Genomic DNA, 21,817 nt, shown 5'->3' with positions numbered 1-21,817 from the left:
TTGTAACGTGTGTCTCATAGGTACCACTGTACTACATTCTAAATGGAAGATGTGATCCCTGACCCAACAAGTTTACATCACCTTTTCAGTTTTGAAGCACAGAAAACACACAAGAAGAGGCCAAAATACAGAGCCTAAAAATCTACAGTAACCAGTCACACCTTAGTTTGATCATAAGAAAGAACATCAAAGATTAGATTTGGATTTTTCCTAACTGAGAAAGGAAATTGTTGCAGTTTTTAACTCATCTGTTAGACCAGGTGAATTAACAAGCTCAAGTAAAGCACTTGCTCTCCTGTATCTGATTTCAGAAGGGTACATGAGCATTGCAAGAGCTTGCAATCTAAAAGACCACTTAATTCTTTGGCCCAGAAGCTGTAGTATACATTATTACCAACTTAATGGATATTGTAATGGTAAGAAAGAAAACATCCGAGAAATGCAAACCTGGAAGGTCCATCCTTTCTGATTACTGATCTGCTTGTGTCCTTCCCTTTACACTAGTGCTGCATGGCCACCTATGACAGTGTCTGGTTTTGATGATAGGAGATACTGATGGTTGTGTTGAAATGCTTATTACCATCAGTAGAGGAAAAAGTGGGAGAGATGAGTTTCATAATGTGAAGCTGGGATAGTTTAAACCCACCACTGTGATGGTGGGCTTGTTTAAGCCAAAAGGTAATACTCAACTAGGACACCCATAGGCAGTAACAGGTACAAGTCTGTGCTTGATTTTGAGATCCCCATCTTCCATATTTTTCCCTAGGTGTGAAGGCATGGAAGTCTCTTAATTGCTTCAGTGGTGTTAAGGATTTACTCTTAGCTCTGAGGAGAGACCAGAAGAAATGTCTTACAAACCGATTTAGTGTCTTGCCAATCAGGCCATAGGATTAATCACAGAGGCATGGGAATGTGCACATCTGGGTGTGTGAACATAGGCACATTTGCCAATGTTTAAGGAAGTCACATCTGTACACCATCAGGAGTCAGTGCCTCACTTTGAAACCACTTCAGAAATCCACAGAGCCTGTCTCACGAGGGTGGAGGACAAGCTGGGACCCCAAGGAATGTGATATGTGGGTATTTGTTCATCAGTCCCCCATGACAGCGGCATCCTCCTAGACTGTCTGCAATTATTTACTTATTTTGTTGGCACTGGTCATGGAGGTCTTAAATCATCCTAAATGAAACATTTGAATAAAAATGCCTGAGAGCTGTCAGCATGCAATTCCACTCTGTATTCTTTTCTAAGCTTTGCATCCAGCTTTCACAGTTCAGATGCTTGCAGTCTGGTGTGTTATAACTTGCTTTTATTTTCAAATAGTGCATTTTTCAAAACTTCAGAGCTACACAACCTCCATCAGGACATAATGACAGCTGAAGAGAGGTTTTAAATAGTTTCCTGATATTTAGAAATACAGCTTTCTAGGTGTCCAAGATTAATTCTGTGATTCATTCAAAGTTGAAAGAAGGAAGGTAGTGACTCTTCTCTGATGCGCTGTGGTTATGACAGGATCTATTTTTAAAAATCTCTGACTAACCAAATTGTACAGCAAGGGAGAATAGTTAGTGTGTTAAAGAATGACTACTACATAGGAAGGTCAGTATCAACATACAGAGAGCCATGAAGGTGTCCTTCACCACTGCTCTCCATAGGCTAAGGCTGTATTGTCTATAAGACCTCCAAAGAGCATTGGCAAAAAACGACCATAACAAAGCCCAGCAAATCTCTCTTTCTTGTCCATTCTTTGGTCCACAACCCAGACACAAGTAGAGCTGTGCAGACTTGCAACAGCCCAGCAGAGGACGCAGGGTATGCTGGCAGTCCATCAGGACACTCAGCACACAGCTGCTGTGTAGCTGATCCTCACAGGCAAGAGAGCACCAGCACTGCTGGCTGTGCAGCCCCAAAACCAGGCCCCAGGCAGAGTTAGCTCAGGCTCAGAGCAGTGTCTGCAGCAACACGCTGCTTCTGTGGCCAAGTCAGCATCTGCATCTAGCAGGGCTGTAGACAAAGCCATCACTCAGAGCTAGCTAGCTTAGGGCTCTCCTGACAGCCCACCAGTTAAAATTTTGTCTTGCCTCAATTGTGGCAGGTTAAAGCTCAAGAGCCAAGAATTAAATGCTGACTTTGTTATGTCTGACTTACTGCTGCAGTTACTCACTGCTCACTACTGAACCTTCTGGAGTCTCCCTCACTGGAGATACTCAAGAACCATCTGGACACAATTCTGTGCCATGTGCTCTGGGATGACCTTGCTTGAGTGGAGAGGTTGATCCAGATGAAACACTGTGGTCCTTTCCAACCTTATCCATACTGTGATTTTGTATGATAACTTGATTTAGTTCCATAATATTTTTTTACAGATGCAATTTTTAAAGAGGGAGCATAAAAGTAGATACTGAAATCAAATCTCCTAGTAAGCTTTGAACACTAAGGTAACATTACTGAAGTAAATGTAGCACATTTTTGTATAAAATTATTTGCAAATAATATTATATAAATATATTATATAAATATATTATATATTATATGTTATATAATATAGATTTTGTAAATAAGTTGCAAATAAAATTATTTGCAAATTTGTGAAATGCAGCTATTTTTTATATAATTGACTACTTAAGAAATGTAGTACAAAGAAACAATCATAGCTGGCCACCTGAGAAAATAAACAAAAAAACAAATCTATTCTATAACTCAGCAATTCAAAATAGTTGGTCTGACATATTTTAACTGAGGTATTGTATCTAATTTCAAGTGTGGTGATAAGGAAAAATACTGCTTATGTAACTTTCCTAAACCAACTACTCTGTTTATTCTTTATGTAAATGATATCTGAGGTCAAGTCCTAATGCTTCATTACACTTCAGTTTCAATTTTTTTTTTTATTTAGAATGTTTGAATAACTGGCAGGATGACCCATTATCATGTTATCGTGGCTTCAGTGGTCACTGAAAGGAAGGTTTTGGTGCCCATCAACCAGGAGAAAATTGGTTTAAATTTTATTTAACCAATCACTGGCAATTTAGAGATAGGAGCTTCAAGTCATCATACACATCCCTGCCCTTAATCACTAGATTTCATAGTCCTACTCTCATTGGCACTGTACCTCTCACCCAACTTATATATCTTTCTAATGTCCTCTGAAAGTGTCTAGAATACCAAGAAAAAGCTTGTCATGTTGCTATGATCATAGATAATAAATGACAGCTGACTGTAACTCAAGATACTGTCAAAACCCTCTATTAAAAATGTCCTAATTTAGCAAGCAGTATTATCCATACAAAGAGAAACACCAGCATATCCTGCACTATTCCTTGAACTAAGGGAAGCCATTCATTTACAATATTTGCCAGGATGGTTTTGGATTGTTTTTCTACCAGAGAAGGACACTAGCCATTTGATTCACTGACTGATTTCACTGACTATTTTCTTAATAGATCACATGAGTAGCACCATGAGTATGGTTTGGCAGGGACATAATTAATCTCAAACATCTTGCCTTGGTTGCTGAAACCTCTTAAGTTTTTCCAAGATGAGATTCTGTTTTGAAGGACTTCTATTTATGTTGAAAAGTGGACAGGTCCAAGGAAAATCCTATCTGGAGATGAGAATTCCTTTCAGTTTCATGTGGCCCCATGGCATATCCAGCTCTACAGGATGAAAACTCCTTGTGTAGTGCCCACCTGCCCCTGCATCCCCCAGCACTGTGTCAGCACAGGGACGAAGCTTCCTGCATGATTTCAGAGTGGTTGTGGGGTGCAGAGACAAACAGAAGCTGGGGCAACAGCCTTGGAATTGAGATCCTGAATGCCAAGAAACCACTGGAAGACTCCAGAACTGGGATAGCAGCATCATGGACAGATCCTTCTCACATGACCCAGCACAGAGGGGAGAGAGCAGAAGCACTACCATTATATGACCCAGCCTGGGAGATATGCAGTTCCCAAATAAAATGCTATATGTACTAGAAAAATGATAAAAAATTATTAGGTGTCTCCTCAGACATCGGCAAGGTCAGTGTTCTCATCTTGCACTTAAAGAAACAGTTCCCCACTGTGCTGTTCCTCATGTGGGCACAGTCCATTCTCTCTGCAAATAGAGATACAGCTCCATCTTGGCTCTAGCTTCCCATTTATCCAGTGTCTCCTCTACCTGCAGCAGTAGCTCCATCCTCCAGCATCCTCAGCACCTGCCTTCATGTTCTAACCTATTGTTCTCACCTCATTCTTATGTCTTAACACTCACCCATTCTTCCCATGTGGGAAGGACCAATTAGCAGTAATTTAGCACCAATCCCCAATCTCACCAATCTCTGACTGAGAAAAACAATTTAGAAGTCATGGTGACTATTGATTAACATCACCCCTCTCTACACTTTGCCATGACTGCCTCATACAACATAAAAGCCCTGCCCTTCCAGGTGTTGAATTTACCTCATTATAGATCATTGGATCAAGCACACAGATCAATGTGGAAGCAGGAAGCAGAAATGAGGCCTTCTCCTTGCCAAGGATGTAGCTATAAATAGTAGCCTGTAAATTTAGACACTTTTCTGCTTTCTATTCTCTCATCAGTTTCACAATTTGGATGTAGAGTAAATGACCATCACCACAGTCTTGTCTGTAGGCTGCCAAGGAGTGCAATATCTAGGGAAGGATAATCTGAATCTCACCAGGATGAGAGGAATATTAAACCAGATTTCTCTGTTTCTGATTAACATCTATAGTCTTGCAGTACTATCTGTTTTTAGCCGTGATTTGGAAAATGCTGGGTTTTTTTCTGTGCTGAACACAATACTGTGTGATAGACAGGTCTAATTTGCTACAAAATCTGCTTAGATTAAAGACAGGTGACAGCAAGCTCCCACTAGCTATCACAGCCAGAAACAAGGCACAAGCCACAGAGCTTTGACCACCCCTGCAAGTGCAGGAAGTGTGGTTGTGCAGAGCACTGTCACCTGGAGAGCCCAGGGGACTGAGCAACCTGGCTGAGTTCTGCAGTCCCTGTGGCTTGTGTGGCATTGCTCAGAATTAGCTGAGACTGATGCCTGCATGAGCAGGTCTAAGCAGGTACACACCAGTCCAGGGGGCTGCTGATGGTGTCAGACAGATGTATCCCCTCCTGGATGCTTCCTTCCCAGGGAGGAAGGAGGGCCAGCAGGGAAGGCAAAGGGCCACAGCTACAGGGCTGAGCCACAGCAGCTTGTGTGCTGGGACAAACTCAGGAACAAGCTCAGATGTTCAAGTTCAGTGCCGTGGTCTTTGTTCAGGAGTGCTTTGAATGTCTTTCTGGTTCTCTGTTCACATTCTCTCCTTAGAGGCATTCTCTCCTTAGCAGGGATGGAATGAGAAAAAACATTGAATATTGTGAAGCTTGCAGACATTTGGATAATGGGGCTGTGCAGCATCCTCAGATGCATTGTTAGACACTATATAGCACACTGGTGATTTCTTAGGAAATACTGTGGTTTTATTATTTTGTCTACATATGCACATAAGTAAATAGGGGTTAACACCCCTGAATCTTGCAACAGGCTAAATCTTTCTTTTCTATTTTCTGTCCCAAGGTGCAACTTTTTTTAAAGACACTTCAGTAAATTGCTTCATCCATTCCAAAGTTCTGCCAGGGTAAAAATTACATTTTGTTTCTCTCTTCTACAGAAGAGTCGTTTTCATGACAATAACTCAGGAACATTTAGAGAGAAAGAGACAGACTGCCACCTACTAAGCACACCACGCAAAATAAAAATACATACCCTATACTTCATAGCTAGAAACATGGGTTTTTTTAAGGTTTAACGCCATATAAGCAATAACATCAGTTACTATAGACTAAATGGCCTAAATTAAAACAGCAATATCAGACTATGAAGTGCTCTCAAATAAGGTAAAAACCAGAGTGAAATATTCTTTTTTCTGTGTATATGGTTGAATGAACCAATAATGAGATTTGTTGGAGTCTGGCTACACCCAGGTGACCCATCTGCTCTACCAAGTCTGGGTGACTGCTTTTGTATATACATGGAGCCCATCCTAAGAAATCAGCTGCTGCACAAAAACCTGACAGTATCCTGATAAAACCAAATAATGAGCGATAAGACTCTTCTCATGTCAAAGGATTGGAGTTACCAATCCTTTGCAGTAGAAATGAAAGTGTCATAATGGACACCATGAAGCATATTTTATGTGTGGTTCCACACAACATCCAGAACAGACATTGTGGCATTCAATGGAGATATGGCAGTGAGAAGTAGCACCATGTTTATTAACAAATTAAATTTCTTAAACCATATTTGGCTCAAACTGGGAATTGCCATAACCATCACAAAGCAATGAGATGACCTCCAGCAGCCATGTTCATGTGCATACTTGGGGAAGAGGACACCCCGAGGTCTTCCTTTCCTTTGTACTTCCTGATGGAATCCAAGCCTATATTTGTGTCTCAGACCTGTCAAGAGTGACATCTGGGCAGTTCTCTGCCATATTTTTTTTTTTTTTTTTTTACAGCACAGCAGATTTTACAGATTTAAAAATATTTTAGAGGTAGTTGATCACCTGGCACTATGAAAAAGGATATTATGAATGCTTGTTGAGTGTTAGCATGTGCCACAGAAATCTGACTATTTTAATTCAGGTCAGATGGAATAAATACATAGTAACACAACAAGCAGTGCAGAAAAAAATACTAAAAGCTCTTCAGCACCAAAGGTTATCAAGATGCCACTATTCTGGAAGAAGCACTAATTAAGAGTTTGAGAGCTGGTTAAAAGACAGAAAGCAAAAAATAGGGCTTAAGTTTCACTTATAGGATGGAGAAAATATTGGACTATCCCCAGGTACAAGATGCTGGAACTAGTTTTATTTAATATCTTCAGGAATGACCTGGAAAAGCAAGTATGCAGTGAAACCCTCAATTATGCAGACCTTACTACTACATGTAGTGAAAAGCCATACCAATGGACAGGAGACACATAAGCAAAAGTGACCCAAGCAAAAGTGTAAAGCTCCCCTTGAAAGAAAAAATCAACTTCAGAACAGACTGCATCTGCACTAGTGCTCTTTACTGACACTGCTATGCAGGAAGGACTTCTCATGTGGGCAAGGATTTACTCCTTCATTGTAGAGGCCATTTTCCATGAGGTTGTGGCAATAGATGTTCTTTTTTCCAGGGAAAAATCTCAACCTTCATTTCGCTATCAATCAAAAATTGCCATGTTTCAGAAAGAAGCTTAAGGCTCAAGGAGACCTTGCAGGTCTTTTGTCCTTGCTGGATGAAATGTTGCATGAAAACAGGTTCCAGAGAGGACTCCAGTAACATCTCCAGGTTCCAGATTGGATTCAGTAACTGATGACATCTTATTAGGTGTGAGAATACTACGTCGTTCCATTCATCATTATAAATAAAGCAATATTTTTTATTTTCCAAATTTGAAGAGTTGTGAGGCTCTTTTTTTTCCCTTTTTTTTTTTTGCTTCAAGGAAGCAAAAATCTAACTCCTTCATATTTTCAAAGAATAATGAGATCAGCTGTCCTCCATCTTAGTTCAAGCCTATCCAAAGTCTTCATCACTACTAACCCAGTATGATACTGATAGCCATATCCATAGTGGTGGATACTTGCAGAGCTGAAGCTTTGAAGTCTGTTTTTTTTGGAATGGATTTCACTGAATTTTTGGGAGTAGGATTTAGCTTTGGATTAAGACAATGAGGTCTTGGTGTTGAAATGATATAAAGTATTCAAGGAATAATTGTAGGTTCTTGTGCTACTTTAGACAACTTAGGTACTTCAAGCCATTTGGAAGTAGCACAGGGCTTGCACATGACACTAAATTTGCAATATTTCATGTTTCTTGGAACAGCAGGTGGTATGTCTCACAAGCAATTAAAATTACACAGGATCTATATGTAGATAACTGTATCCAGATGCACATGAGTGTACTCTAGAATGAAATAAACGTGAATTTTGGCACCTTAGATTTAAACAGCTAACTCTTTGAGCAACTGGTGTCAGATGAACTTTGTTTCTATCATATTTTTTCATGTAATGAATATAGGTTTCCTCCATGTTTTCTTATCACCTCACACTCATTACTTTGACTTTAACTATCAGTGATCTCCTGTTCCCAAGTGGCCAGGGAGAGGGCATGAGATCACAGCCCTCAGATTCACATTAAATATACACACCCTGCATGTATCTCCAACATGGATAGAAGTTGCTGCCTGATGCTGACTGATAGTTGCTCTCCAGATAGCTTTAGTCATATCAGCCATTACACTTAAATAAATTTGCAGCAATGTTATCTTGGCTCTGGGCTGGGCACACGTTTACCCCAGCTGCTGGCCTTCCTCCTACTCAGCAACTGCTCTGTGAGTGGGCAAGATCAGGCTGGCCGGTGGCAGCTGGCATTGTACTCACAGAGCAGAAGGGAGGCTGCTGGTAGGGTTTAAAATACATGTTTTACAGCATGCCAGTGCAAGGCAGGAGCCAGTTTTATGACATTTGGTTGGTATGAAATGTCTATCCTCGATGCTTTAGGGAACGAGAAAATAAACAGCGCCAAATATGCAAATTGAAATCATTCTATTCCATACACGCATTTTACTGGTATGATAGCGTGCCTGGAAATTATGTCCTCAGTTAACCCTACAGCTAGGTAATTTCTCACTCCCCAGGCCAAACCTTTGTGATTATCAGCTATAAACTTTGTATTTTGCACTCTGCCTTGAAAATTATTAAGTTGGGCGTTGCTTATACATGCTGCACCTCACTGCAGGTAATTTGGAGAAACATGGTAAGCAAGAGAAGCCCTGTCTTTCCACAGTGGTATGATTTGGCTATAATATCACTTTTAAATTGACATCACTTTTAAATCGACATTTATATCTAAATAATGAACTTTGTGTTGAATTTGATCTTTCTTGAACTCTTGCACTACAAAATATATATATACAGGAGTATTTATGTGCAATAATTTTTTTGTACTTTTAAATTTTCAACCTGTTAGAAAAACTGCTCTAAACAAGTTCTAGGACTCCTACATTTTTCAGGACTACATGACTTCTGCAATACTATTAAATGAAGCCTTTCATACTTTTATCTGAATTAAAGGTAATATTTACTGGAGCATACTTCTATGGAATTTTTCAGCAAAAGCCTCTTTTGCAAAGACTGTGAAATCCACTTCACACAGAGATGCTTCAGCAGCTTGGTCCTTAACTATTGGATGTAAGAGGGATGTTGTGTGACACCTGAGGTCATGAAGCAGATTACAGTCAGCATTCAAAAGCATGTATGAACGAATCCAAACAAACTGTATGAACACAAGAACCCTCCATTTACTTGTAAAGCCTGACTATGAAAGAGCTCATTGTATCTGTGTGTGTGTGTGTGTGTGCAGATACAATCACTGGCAACTGGTCCTTCATGGCAGACCAAAGTCAAACAGCAAATGAAAATGAGGACATGAAAAACCTACTCTGCAGTCACCTCAGTTCTTCCTTATATTCATTTTAATTTTTTTTTCAATGAAGGAGATAAATTATGACAAACAAGCAAGAAACCAACCATTATTCACAATTATTCACAGTCCATCACAAATATGTAACCAAGCAGCAGAGAAATCACCCAATAAAAAGACAGAAAGATAAATAAGTGAAAAAAGGGAAATGGTCCATGTTGTTTAGCGTGGATATGAGTAGGATGGAGTGGGATGTGCACAGCACAGGCTACAAAACATCTGTTCAAAGCCAGGGGTTGGAACTTTTCTACTATATCCTGGTTACTCAGAATGTAGTGTGGCTGGTGTAAGCTTAAAGCCACCATGACACCTGATGATGACTCTGAAGCACTGTCGGGAAAGAGAAAATTATGATATCTGGAAGTGCAAGAAGTAGCATATTTCCAGCTGGATTCATGAGGCCAGGATGTTGTCTGCATGACTGTGGAGTTTTCATTCTCCTTCTACCTGGGGTGATTCACCTCAATCCCCATTAGTACTTAAAATGTCAAGTCACCCTAGGTGACCACAGAAAGCCCCAAAAGCCCTGTTTCTCACTGTGGCTGAACCACAGTGTTTGCTTCCTGCCTTCTGGAACTTCCTTATATAAATTGGAGCTCAGGGGGTTCCCTATCCTACTGCTTTTATAAGAGCTGCTCCTAGACTGTCCTTAGTTTCTCCTTCCTGGACACACTGCTGCCTATTATGACACTGCACTTTTGACCTGCAATCCCCTGCTTTCTCTTTTCTTTTCTTTTCTTTTCTTTTCTTTTCTTTTCTTTTCTTTTCTTTTCTTTTCTTTTCTTTTCTTTTCTTTTCTTTTCTTTTCTTTTCTTTTCTTTTCTTTTCTTTTCTTTTCTTTTCTTTTCTTTTCTTTTCTTTTCTTTTCTTTTCTTTTCTTTTCTTTTCTTTTCTTTTCTTTTCTTTTCTTTTCTTTTTTTTTCTTTTCTTTCTTTTCTTTTTTCTTTTCTTTTCTTTTCTTCTTTTGTTAAGAAATGGAATTTCCAGCTGATTTTCTTATATCATCTGGTTTCTAAGAAGCTCCTAAATAATCTTGCAGATTTCTCCAATACCTTTTGTTCTCTTAATATAACTCTGATTAGAACTGCACAAACCAGAGAGAATGGGAGTCCCTGTTTATTGGTCCCTTACCCCAGCAGAGAGGCTCCTACCTGTCAGCCAGCTCCTGACTGGGAGCCTCCAACCCAGTACCACTGTACACTGTGAGCTCCCACAGTTATACCAGACCCTTTGAAAGCTTCATGGTCAGACACCTCACCCATCACATAGGTCAAACTCAGCCAGAGCTCAGATGAAGAAGCCTTCCAATTGATTTTTACAAACAAACAAATCTCCAGTATGATCTGAGGGCAGGGAGGGTGTTCTTGGAGCCTGGACATTGGCTTTGCTGCTCAGCTGAGATTTTGAGAGTGCAGAGGCAGTTAAATACATTAAAGCTATCAGCATGCTTCTCCATCTCACAAATGCTTGAAAAACATAAGACAAAGATTATGAGTTTTAAAGCAGGATGGAAGATTTACTCAGAGTAACTTAAATCATTCCTAACTGACTCCACTGGTCTGTAAGCTGGACTATTTCCCTAAAGTTTTCAAGGCATTTTTAGAGCTTTGGGGAACTACAGGGAACAGTATACCAAAAAAGTACAGTAAAGCAAGCTGTGAGGAATTGGGAAGATGACAAGACTTTCAGCGTTTTTGAACCATATGCCAGGGACTTGGCACTATACTCAGCCATAACAAAATATCCCACAAAAAGGGGAAGATGGTAGTATTTACCCTGAAAAGAAATGGAAAAGGTATTATTGCTTTTACTACTCTATCTCTGTGCTCAGAACCCTTCTCTTGGCCCCAAGGGAAGTAAAGGACTTCATCCACATGGGTTTACTCTTTTAAGCTGTCACATCTCTCTAATAAATGTACAGGACATGAAAATAACAGTGGATGCAAACCAGGTGTCTCAGCTCTATCCAGAATCCAAGCTTACTTTATCCACTGCTTCTGAACAAATATCATAACTGCATGAGGGAATGCTATATACTAAATATATCCAGATAATGCATGCATAGTTTAAGCTTTCTCCTTTCCATAAAAAAAACAAAATTGCAGTTTCTTTACCATTTAAAGAAGTATCATTGAACAGGCTCTTTGTGAAACCAAGTGTGCATATACCTGTCTTGGCATTACGGAAATGATGGGGATGTGCATGGGTTAAACTTTCGCCTGACCAGATGTCATGTTCTTAGCAGGTTTCCCTGCGAACACCCCTGGAGCACTTGTAGGTCTCTAGAACCAAACGTGGAGGGGACAGGAGGGGGTTTGGGGACCCCCTTGCGCTCCTACGGCGCAGTCAGGAGTTGGTGCGAGGGCAGCAGCTCCTCGCCAGAAACCCCGTCCGTGCTCTCCGCTGTCCAACTGGGTGAAAGGGAAAGCTCCAAGCACAACCAGCTCCTGCCTCTGCGGACTTATCGCAGACACAGGCCAGACCTGGCAACGAAACATTAAACAAACGCGTATTAGCAGCACAAAGGCCGTGCTGTGAGCCCCGCAATGCCGCTGCCCCGGCGCGGAGCCGCACCACTGCCTGGAGACCTCGGCTTCAAAGCAGCAAAGGTCCGGCCCCACCACAGCAGTGTGATTATACAGACAGATACACTCGCGTGTGTCGTGTAGAAATACGTAAAGATAGGCATATGCAAGGAATCTTCAGTCAGGAATGTAAATGGTTTTGGCCTGAAGGATGATTATTTTAGGATCCATCACACGCAGTGTTTAATACATTTATACGCATGCATATACTTACGTCTACATACAGACTTCTTAGTGCTGTCCCATCTGTGTTGGTTTTTAAATCAGCACCCTACTAGATAGCTTTTCCTTTTTATTTAGGCATTTGCTGTTCATAGATAGACGTGAGCCAGAAAGAGATCAGAACAGACAAACATTGCATTCCCAGACTCTTTCACTTTGCAAAGGGAAGTTGAAAAGCTCCCCAATAACAGGATGTAGGCTTCTCCGACGGAAACCACCCAGGGAACTCCCCGAGCCTTTCAGTAAGCCCAGCAGTTTTCCAGCCAAAGCTAAAAATGACCTGATGAGCAAGTGGCACCTTCAGCAAGGGAAATGGCAGCAGGGGTGCCTTGCTGTGGCCCACAGAGCATATTTTAAGCATGGATTTGTGCATGATGTGAAAGCCATGCCAGGGAAACTCATCAGCCTAGATTTCTACCACCCACTGGATGCAACAGGTCCCAGATACTGAAACACTCGAGGATCACACATCATACCTTTCTGGCACTGCTCAGTAAGTGCTTTTCAGGTAAAAGCACATAAAAGAAATGACGCATAAACCCTGGTTTTTCCTCTAGTTGAAGAAAAGAAACAGAAAGAAATTTAACTGGGAAACAAAAGTAAAACATTAGATTTGTGCCTTTGTGGTGACTTTGTGTCAAAATAAGCAATTTAGAAGGTGGACTACACCCCTCAATTAGAAAAATGCAGCATTGCTTTCTATTTCTGTTTGCTTACAACATAAACAGGTTTTGTGTCTTTCTGTCTTGGAAGGCTGCTTCATTTCACATTATTTGTGAGTTACATACTTTTAATAGTACCTAATGAGATATCTTCTGCAGAATCCTCCTCTGTTCATAAACGTGATCCATTGCTTTCCTGTGTAGTATCACATACCAAAAATAGCTCACAGCTCCTACCCATATTCTGAATATATCACACAAAAGAAGCACCATAGAAGCAGCACACAGAAATAGAAATTGTGGGCAAAGTAGAAAGGATTATTGTAATTCAGACTCCTGTAAGTGCATTGGCATTGTCTTTCCTTACACGGTGTCATCCTATTTTTAGTAAGATTCATATCTTATTTAGTATTTGCAGTTTGAATGAGATAGAGATTAGGTGAGAAAAAATGTTTTTCCAAAATGGCTGTAAGCTTCCAAAGGAAAAAAAATATCTCTTGCAATTGAAATTAAACTTCACACTTTTACTAAGATTAATGTGGGGGGGCTTAATATAAAACCTATTCCTTTAAATTTATAGAAGAGAGGGAGAGATTTTCATGAGCTCTGAAAGAAACAGGACCAGTTCGTACCACAAAAAGTGGTGAGGATGCATGGTGAAGGTCAGAAGAGTAGTCATATGGTGAAGAATGTTTTTAGTGGTCACCACTTCTCATCCATTTTTGCTAGGGCTCCCAGTCCATCTGGGCTGGCCTCAGACTTGTCTTTTCCACACCCCTGCCTCTGAAGTTTGTTCCTAATTTCCCCCTGGGCTGGTCCTGTTCTCCCTCCTAGAAGGCGGGGCAGTAAGGGGTTAAGTTACTCCTGCCTTGGCCCTTGAGGAAGCCTGGCTCCACTCTCACCTCCCATCACTCCTCTCCACCCACAGGTCTTGATCCCAGGAGAACAGATTTCTAGTTTCTTCTCCAAACTCCTCAGCCAGTTGCAACACCCTGGCCCAGGGCACCTCAGTCCCTTCCCCTCATGCCCTTGCCTCGCCCACCGCAGAGTTCCTCCTGCTGCTTTGGTTCTGCTGTCTCTGTTCTCCCTCTGTCCAGCCATATGTTGCACTTTCATGGTCCTGCACTTTCTTACCGTTTGTTTCTTTCCTTCAGAATTCATCAGCCTCTATACTATCCATTATTTCCTTTCTTCCTTTACAGAGCCAGTTTCCTTATCCAACAAATTCCAGGTAATGCAGTAAATTAATCCAGCCACCATAGCAAACTTTATCCAAGTTTTTAAGTTCTGAGGAAAGCCAGGGGAAGAATGTCAAAGAAAAAGCTCCTAGAGATCCAGTGAAGACCTTGTTTAGCCTCTTTAGTTTTATTAGGAGAGAGTTTTATATGTCTCAGGGGAGCCTGCCAAAGAAACCCCTATGAAAAGGAATCACTTCTCTCTGCTGTCCTGGAGTAGAGTTGTGGAAGAATGAGTCATTTTGCAGATCAAAAGGTCTGGGAATTGTTCATGTTTACAAGAGACATGGATTCCAGATCTAAGCTGAAAACACACTGATTAGACAGGAGATCAAAGTAAGAACATCAAATACATCTGACCCAGATATAACATGGCTACAAGGGCCTTTATGTTTTGTCATGTTATGCCAAGCCATATTTCCATTTAAAAACAAACAGTACCTTATCTGCGTAGAATGGGACATCACAGACAAATGCAAGTTTCACCATTTTGCTTAATATATGTAGTTTCATTTCTTTATCCAGGTGCTTGAATGCATAACATCTGTTGCTTTCATCCCTAATTCCCAAATGATCCACTGCCAAACCACTAAGGATGAAGTTTTACTGGTGCCATGTGCTCCTAGTTCAAGCATATGTCATTTCAGTATTGTTGCTGAACTGCTTTGTCCCCCCAGGGAAACCTGACCAGAACTGCACAGAGACACCAAACAAACACACCCTGCATAGCTGTGCTGGCCGTGTTCACTGTGGAGTCACCTGAATGTTACAGGAGGACTGAAGGGAATCTCTGGGGAATCAAATCACAAACTCATTCTACCATCCAGTACAACAGGCTCCAGTGCCACAGTTATGAAGCAAGAGGGATAGCTGTGGTTTTTAAGCAGATATGAAAAGCAGATTTTGTAACATTAATGCTTATGTAACTATGCGTGCTTCAGAGTGACAATACATGCTTCAGTGATGTCAATCAAAGGATGTCAAAAGGAAAGATCAGCAAGTGCAAATGTGTAATATTGTTAATGATTTCTAAATTGCTAATAATGATTTTTGAATTATTAATTAGCAGCTATTGTACAGCCAACAATTACATACATAATGTAAGTAGCATAAAGTCTTCTCAGAGGTAATTTCTCCAGCATCTAAAGGCCTCATCCTGTAAACTAATGCAACTTTGCTGAAGTTTTGCCAGTTAATGATCTGCCCAATTGCAATGAAAAGAGGTTTTATGTTTTTCTTTTACTTATTCCATTCCATTAAGTTAATTAAAATAACAAAGTATAAACAGTCTGAGTTATGAGGTCTTGATATTTGGAGACATAGTGCTTTCAAATATTAGGGCAAGAATCAGCTGCAGTTTTAGGAGCACCCTAGCAGAGACACCTAATGTATATAAGGCAAAGACTAGGATGTGCCACATCAGAACCTGGCATTTACGAAAACTTGTATTTGAATCATCTTGCTAAGAACAGCTACCTATTAAATACCTGAAAATGTTCCAGTGTTTTAAAGGATGTGAGGAGAGTAAAGTTTCAAAACATCTCAGCATCAGTCAGCAAGAGAGGAGAACATGGAGAATGAATGCATAATCTGCTGACCAGAGGCACCTAATTACCCAGTCAATACAGCTGAGATCAACATGCATTGATGTGGCACTCACAAGGTAAAGCACCATTTAACAACAGTAGTAAGTTTGTACCTAAGCAGGAGACCACAAGAAAGCAAAGTTTTTGTCATGGTCATTACCTCCTCAGCTGGAGTGAGAAAGAAATTTATCTTGAGCTCTTTAGTGATAATGCATGGCCATTTTCATCATTAGATTCCAAACCAAACACAAGCCAATTAATATAAAGCCTGGAAGGAATTCTAAAACCTAACAAAATTCTACAGTGCAGATAATCTGACACAAGGTTGCTGTAGGTGAGGCTTATTATCTAGCAGGCTGAAGTTATACAAAAGATAATGAACACAAATGCTTGGATTGAAAGTGAAAAAGAGAGGGATTTGCCACTTCCTGGTAAAAATGTTTTGTCCGACTCATTTACAGAGAATCACCTGCAGGACTTTGTGCACACTCACTGCTCCATGTTTCATACAATGCAGATATCCCTTTTCTTAGGGACAAAGTGGAAACAGGTGGCTTCAGTTACATTTGATGAATTGATGTATTCTGCAAAAATCTAAGTTTGTTTTGCATGCTTTTCTTTCTGTTCTTTTTTCTTAATGAACACTCAGCAAGAGCTGGATGACAAGAACACAGCCTTTTCACAGTGTAGTTTAATTACTGTTGATTCTAAGAGAACGAGGAATCTCCTTTTCTCCTGTAATTTCAGTAACTTCTTGTCTCACTGAGCAAGCACACCTACCATAGCTTTGCCTAATTGTTAGTGGAGAGGGGCATATCCTAAGAAGAAAGCAATTTCCTGCTCTGATTCGGTATAAGCAATGAGTCTCTAACACTTCACAGGTGGTTTTTATTGGTTAAACTATTCCTAAAGCTATCCTGTAAAACAGCTCTGTAATACAGAGGTCTGTTCCTGCTTGAAGATGCTTGTGTGGGTAGGGGCCTTGTGAGGAAACGTTTGACTTCCATGAGTAAGGAGTGGGCAGACTTTCCACAGTGGGGAGCATGTGGAGAACAGTGATGTACTTCTACCACCCCCTTTAGCCCAGCCAGTGGTCAAAGTGGCTCCTACCAGAGTTTATAACAGCACATAGGTTACTTCCAACTTAGTAGGGCAAGACCTGCTAAGGAAGTAAGAGTTACGTTTCTAATTAAGGAACAAACTTCTCCTGCTGCTATGCCGTATTAATCCAATGTTGGTGGTTTCTTATGAAGGGAATCACTGTTTGCCCTGATGGATAAATCAACACCCACTTATCCTGAGCTAAGTGCAACACAGACAACAGAACTGCCTAGAGCTTCTGAACCCAAAGGTTTTGGTTTTGAATGAGGTCCACAAACACCCAGGGGAAGATTTCTCAAACTCAGCTGCTGTGCACAGATAAAGCTGACTTGAGGTGCCCATGCTGCTGCTCTGAAGGCAGCCGAGTGTGCAGATGGGTCAATGCCAAACACAAGTGCTGATCCAGAGTTGACACATCTACACCGAGGAGTCCCTGGGCACCTCTTGCCCCTTTTAAACAGCTCTGGCAGTATGGCTGTGGGCTATGGCAGTAGGCAGCTTATCACACAGTACACCCAAGATATTGTAAACTAGATAGGACAAGAACACTTCAAGCCTTTTTGGAGAGACTTGATAAAGGAACAAGTATTTCCTAAGCAGCCCTAAAAGCCATCACTGCTGGACACCACAAATTTTGTATACACAAAGCTGAACAAAGAAAATTCATGCTTTTTTTTAGAAGACTTAGAAGATATTAAGCAGGTGTTATCAAAAATACCAAATAATTTAATTGCAACATATAGGTCTGATTCTAAAAGATACCTAAGTCATTTAATATCTTATCATAAACTATCCTATTGTAATTACAATTTTTTGTTGATTTTGGAGAAATTACAAATCTGGTCCAGAAGGCAGACTCACAGAGAAAATTATTACCATTGATAATTGAATAGAAAAAGTATTTCATTAATAATAATGGAAAATTATTAATACAGTTTACTGAATTGGTAGACATACTCAACCAGTAAACAATAGAATCTTATATTGAAAATATATTCCTTGCATGAGAAGCTTCACCCTGGAGAAATGGCATGTTATTTATTAATAACATAGCACAACACTTAAACTACTATACAACTGATGGGATTTGGGATTAATTATCATTTCTATGAACCATAAAACTTCTGCAAGAATAAATTTTTATCAATGTGATAAAATAGGTATTATAAAATATGTCTGTCAGTTGCCTGAGGGGCATTCAGAGTGCCATAAAAACTTTTTCCAATTAAAAAAGGAAACATTTTTCTGAGTTTCTCCTTGGTGAAACTGCAATGCAGATCTGCTTTGAAAAAATGTATTCTGATTCTGAAGTCTTAGTACTTTTGCATCCAAGCCTCATTTGTATCCTTAGACTGCGATAACCTGCATTCAAAGTGGTGCAGTACTTCACAGCCAGACTCGATTTCCATCATTGCATACCCATTACAATGACATTTCTGCTAATTCAAGACAAATTAAGCCTCTCTGCAGGTTTAATTTCTAAACCAGGATGGACTGACTTTGTTTGCTGAGTGATACTGTTTTCTCAGCTTCACTGGGGATATAATAGTCTGACTTTGCATTAAGTCTCCTGACACATCCAAAACAAGAATCATCATCAAGATAGCAGCATTTTCTTCACAAGGGGTACTAGCTTTTGTGTTCAGAAATATTAACTGTGTTTTACTTGGGCAATTGTTTCATAAATATTTCTACTCGCAATTTTACTCAGCAAACAACCAGGCTTTGGTAAAGGTATATAAACACGTTGCCAGACTCACTCAGTACTGCTTAACTCTTAAAGAGAAATCTGCAGTCATAATAAACAACTTGTGATACCTATGTGAAGCACCTACTGTGGATTGACACCATATAAAGAGATTTTCAGCCACTCCAGCTCAGTGCAGTGCTCTGGGAGGAGACTTTTTATGAGGCATTTGGCACCAGCAGGCCCAGAGACGCAGGCACCACTGTCACCCAAATTACTACTCCACTCACACTCAGTCCTTATTTTCAAGAACTTCCCACATGAGGGACTAGCTTATAAAGGTATTTTGCTTTTTCTTACATGCGAGCAAGCAAATCCGTCTGCTATTCAATTTATCCCTCTGTTTAGCATCTACTCTAGTGTATCTTTGGAGTTTGAGATTTCTTTTTGTGAGAGAGCCAGGATAAATAAAGTTTTATCTGTTATACTATTGTCTAATTCTCTAATTCAAGTATTCAGACAGAATGCATTTATCTTTCTTCTCTTTTGAACTTTTGGTCCTTTCTGAAAGCTCATTCACTCCAATACAAGAAGGTGGTACCCACCCAATGACTAGGGTATTCTCCTTGCAAGAGACCTCTTTAAAACATTGGCAGAAAGGTTTCTGTTTTCACCCATTCATTTTCAGTGCTCCAAGGTCTCAGCCATGATCCAGTCAAAAACCATGGGTAAGTCTCCCACTGACTCACAGCAGTGGTAACTCCTGACTTACAGAGATATCCCAAGTGACAGGGTTGGCTGACTGGCTCCATCCCTTCAGGGATGTTGAATTGCTGTGGATCACCCCAGCTTTTACTGGCAAGGGAGAGCATCCCATCTCTGTCTTTAGACATCAAGAGAAGTGAGGTAAAACAACACCAAGTGTAGGAAAAAAGTAAGCAACAGGCAAAGGCGTTTGGACAGATGTGGTCTGAGGAAGGAGACTGGAAGCAGATAAAACCAACAAGGGAGTGGGCAGGAATGTAGCAGGTGGGGAAGGGAGGGGCAGAGAAAGCCAAGAAGTTAGCCAGAGAAAAATGATCCTGAGCATCTCTTAATCAGTATGACCTTTCATCTCCAAAATCTGTTCAGTGTTGGAACGCTTGAACTTCTCCCTGCCTGCATGCACATCTACACTAATTAGCTAAATGTTTGTAACTAACTTTGAAGCTGGAAAAGACCACCTAAATATAATAACTTAAACTGTGTTTGCAGCTGGAAAATAATTATAATATCATTTGTCTAGTTTCATTGATTTCCACTACAATATAAATTCTGAAAATCAGTTTTTACTTTAAATACTAGTCGCTGTATCGAAGAGCTTTTATGTGGGAAAATATATTGTTACTCCTGCTACTAGTAGAAACAAGTATTCTAGAAAATCATTTATGACTTGTCACCACAAGATAAATCACTAGCTATGGAAGAATGAGAGGTTACAGAAGGCTGATGAAGTTTAGCATTTCTTAAGAGGTTCTCATAAGAAAAGTTGGCTCTGTGAAGAAGAAAACATTTTGTCCTGATGTTATTGCCATGCTCTAAAAAGTTTTGTTTTTTTCTTAGAATTGGTACTTTTTAGGTAAAATAAAGGGAAAAATTTAAAAATTTCATTTGGAAAAAAGAAGAGATTGAGACAATATGCATTCGTCATGTTGCATTTTATAATTTGCTGTTGATCTATTCTGTTCTTGCTGTGGGCATACAGCAGCACTGATTCCCTGAATGAGAGGCTGTCCAAATTCTAATTATGACCATACAAACAAACTTCAAATAATCAAAACCAACTTTTTCTCCCTGCCTGTAATTTTCCTTGAATTTTGGCCAAAATTGCAGCTGCCTGTCCTTATAAAGTTTACATTAATTCTCAGATTTGTTTGAACTGATATGTGTTATGTTCCACAGTCCAAAGCCTGGAGGTATTTCATCATTTTGGACACTTCACACTGGAGTTTTTGAGTAGTTCTCCCACTTGTGTGGTGATAATGAATTTCACAGAAGCACTAGAAAGCACAAAATCACTATGATCCCTGTGTTCACTAGAGATGTTTGGTTTGCACCAGATACCACTGAGTTCATCCAACGCCCAGGCTGACAGAGGCCTGTCAGGTCCTCCAGAGCAAGTCAGGCAACCTACAGATGTCTTTAGTGGGCTATGTGTGGCCACTTAGCCCGCTAAATTTCCTGACTAAGGTCAATGCTTTTAATTCCTGAGTCTGGCCATCCAATTCAATGAGAGGCACCAGAGACATTCCACCCTCTGCATTAAGAGATGTGCTCTCCTACCTGACACTGGGATAACACTGCCCAGGACAGTTTATCAAGTACAGGCCTGCCCAAAGGATAAAGCTAAATGAAGAAAATTATCCAGAAATCACACAAATAATTTACAGGAAGGCTAGATCTAGAAGTCAGGAATTTCATCCTTGCCTGCACTCCACCATGGATTTGTTTATGGACATGTTATCTGAACATCCTACGCTTTAAAAAAGATACTTCAAAGGTGGACCTGGAAAAACTCAGAGCAATCTTTGTTGAAATTTTGTAGGATGCAACTGACTGACACCTCGGTGTGCTGCCATTACACACATGTCAATTCATCAGGCATCTGTCCTTGCTGCCAGGTGTAAGTCAAAAAGCTTTGGAGACATGTTCCGCAGCTCTTCCTATGGAAGAAATAAAGTAAAATGTCAGTGTGCTACTGGAAGGACTTTAGTGGCAGGGGTCTGTTCATTCCATTTCACAGGTGTCACCTTTACCATGTATTCTGGACTATCCTGGTTTTCAGAAGGTTCTATATTTTGTTCTACATGTCATCACATCTATTTTTTCCTATAGTCCTATTGAGTTAAAAAAAAAAAAAAAAAGAATTGTTGAAGCTCACCTAGTTTGGATGATTTGGTAAAAATCTGCTTGCTGCTTATTCATAGAGGATGGCAGGATTAAAAGAAGTGGTATTAGCAATGACAAAACTCACCAGTGACTGTTTCCCACAACTTCTTATTTTAACAAATTCCCATAATCTCTTCCTTCAACCTGCTACTAGGAATTGTAAGGGGTTTAAGGCTTTCCTGGAACCCTAAATACAGCTATCATGCTTAGTTTGCAGAATTATGACTTTTCTCCTCCTTCTTTATCTTTGTAAATACAAGAACTCAAAAATTGTTGCCTGTCCATTCT

General features: G+C 40.1%; 1 long non-coding RNA gene across 2 annotated transcripts in view; it reads right to left on the bottom strand.

Moving 5' to 3' along the window:
• The window catches only part of LOC115490690 (uncharacterized), a 30,122-nt gene extending 10,024 nt beyond the window's left edge, over positions 1 to 20,098 (bottom strand). For both annotated transcript variants that reach the window (XR_012052394.1, XR_003956712.4), the window contains exon 1: positions 12,323 to 20,098. This is a non-coding gene — a long non-coding RNA (uncharacterized lncRNA). The remainder of the gene's footprint in view (positions 1 to 12,322) is intronic.
• Positions 20,099 to 21,817: the final 1,719 nt, after the last annotated feature.

This window comes from Taeniopygia guttata, chromosome 1A (genome assembly GCF_048771995.1).
Source record: "Taeniopygia guttata chromosome 1A, bTaeGut7.mat, whole genome shotgun sequence".
Taxonomy (NCBI): Eukaryota; Metazoa; Chordata; class Aves; order Passeriformes; family Estrildidae; genus Taeniopygia; species Taeniopygia guttata.
This window is presented reverse-complemented; position numbering and strand designations above follow the sequence as displayed.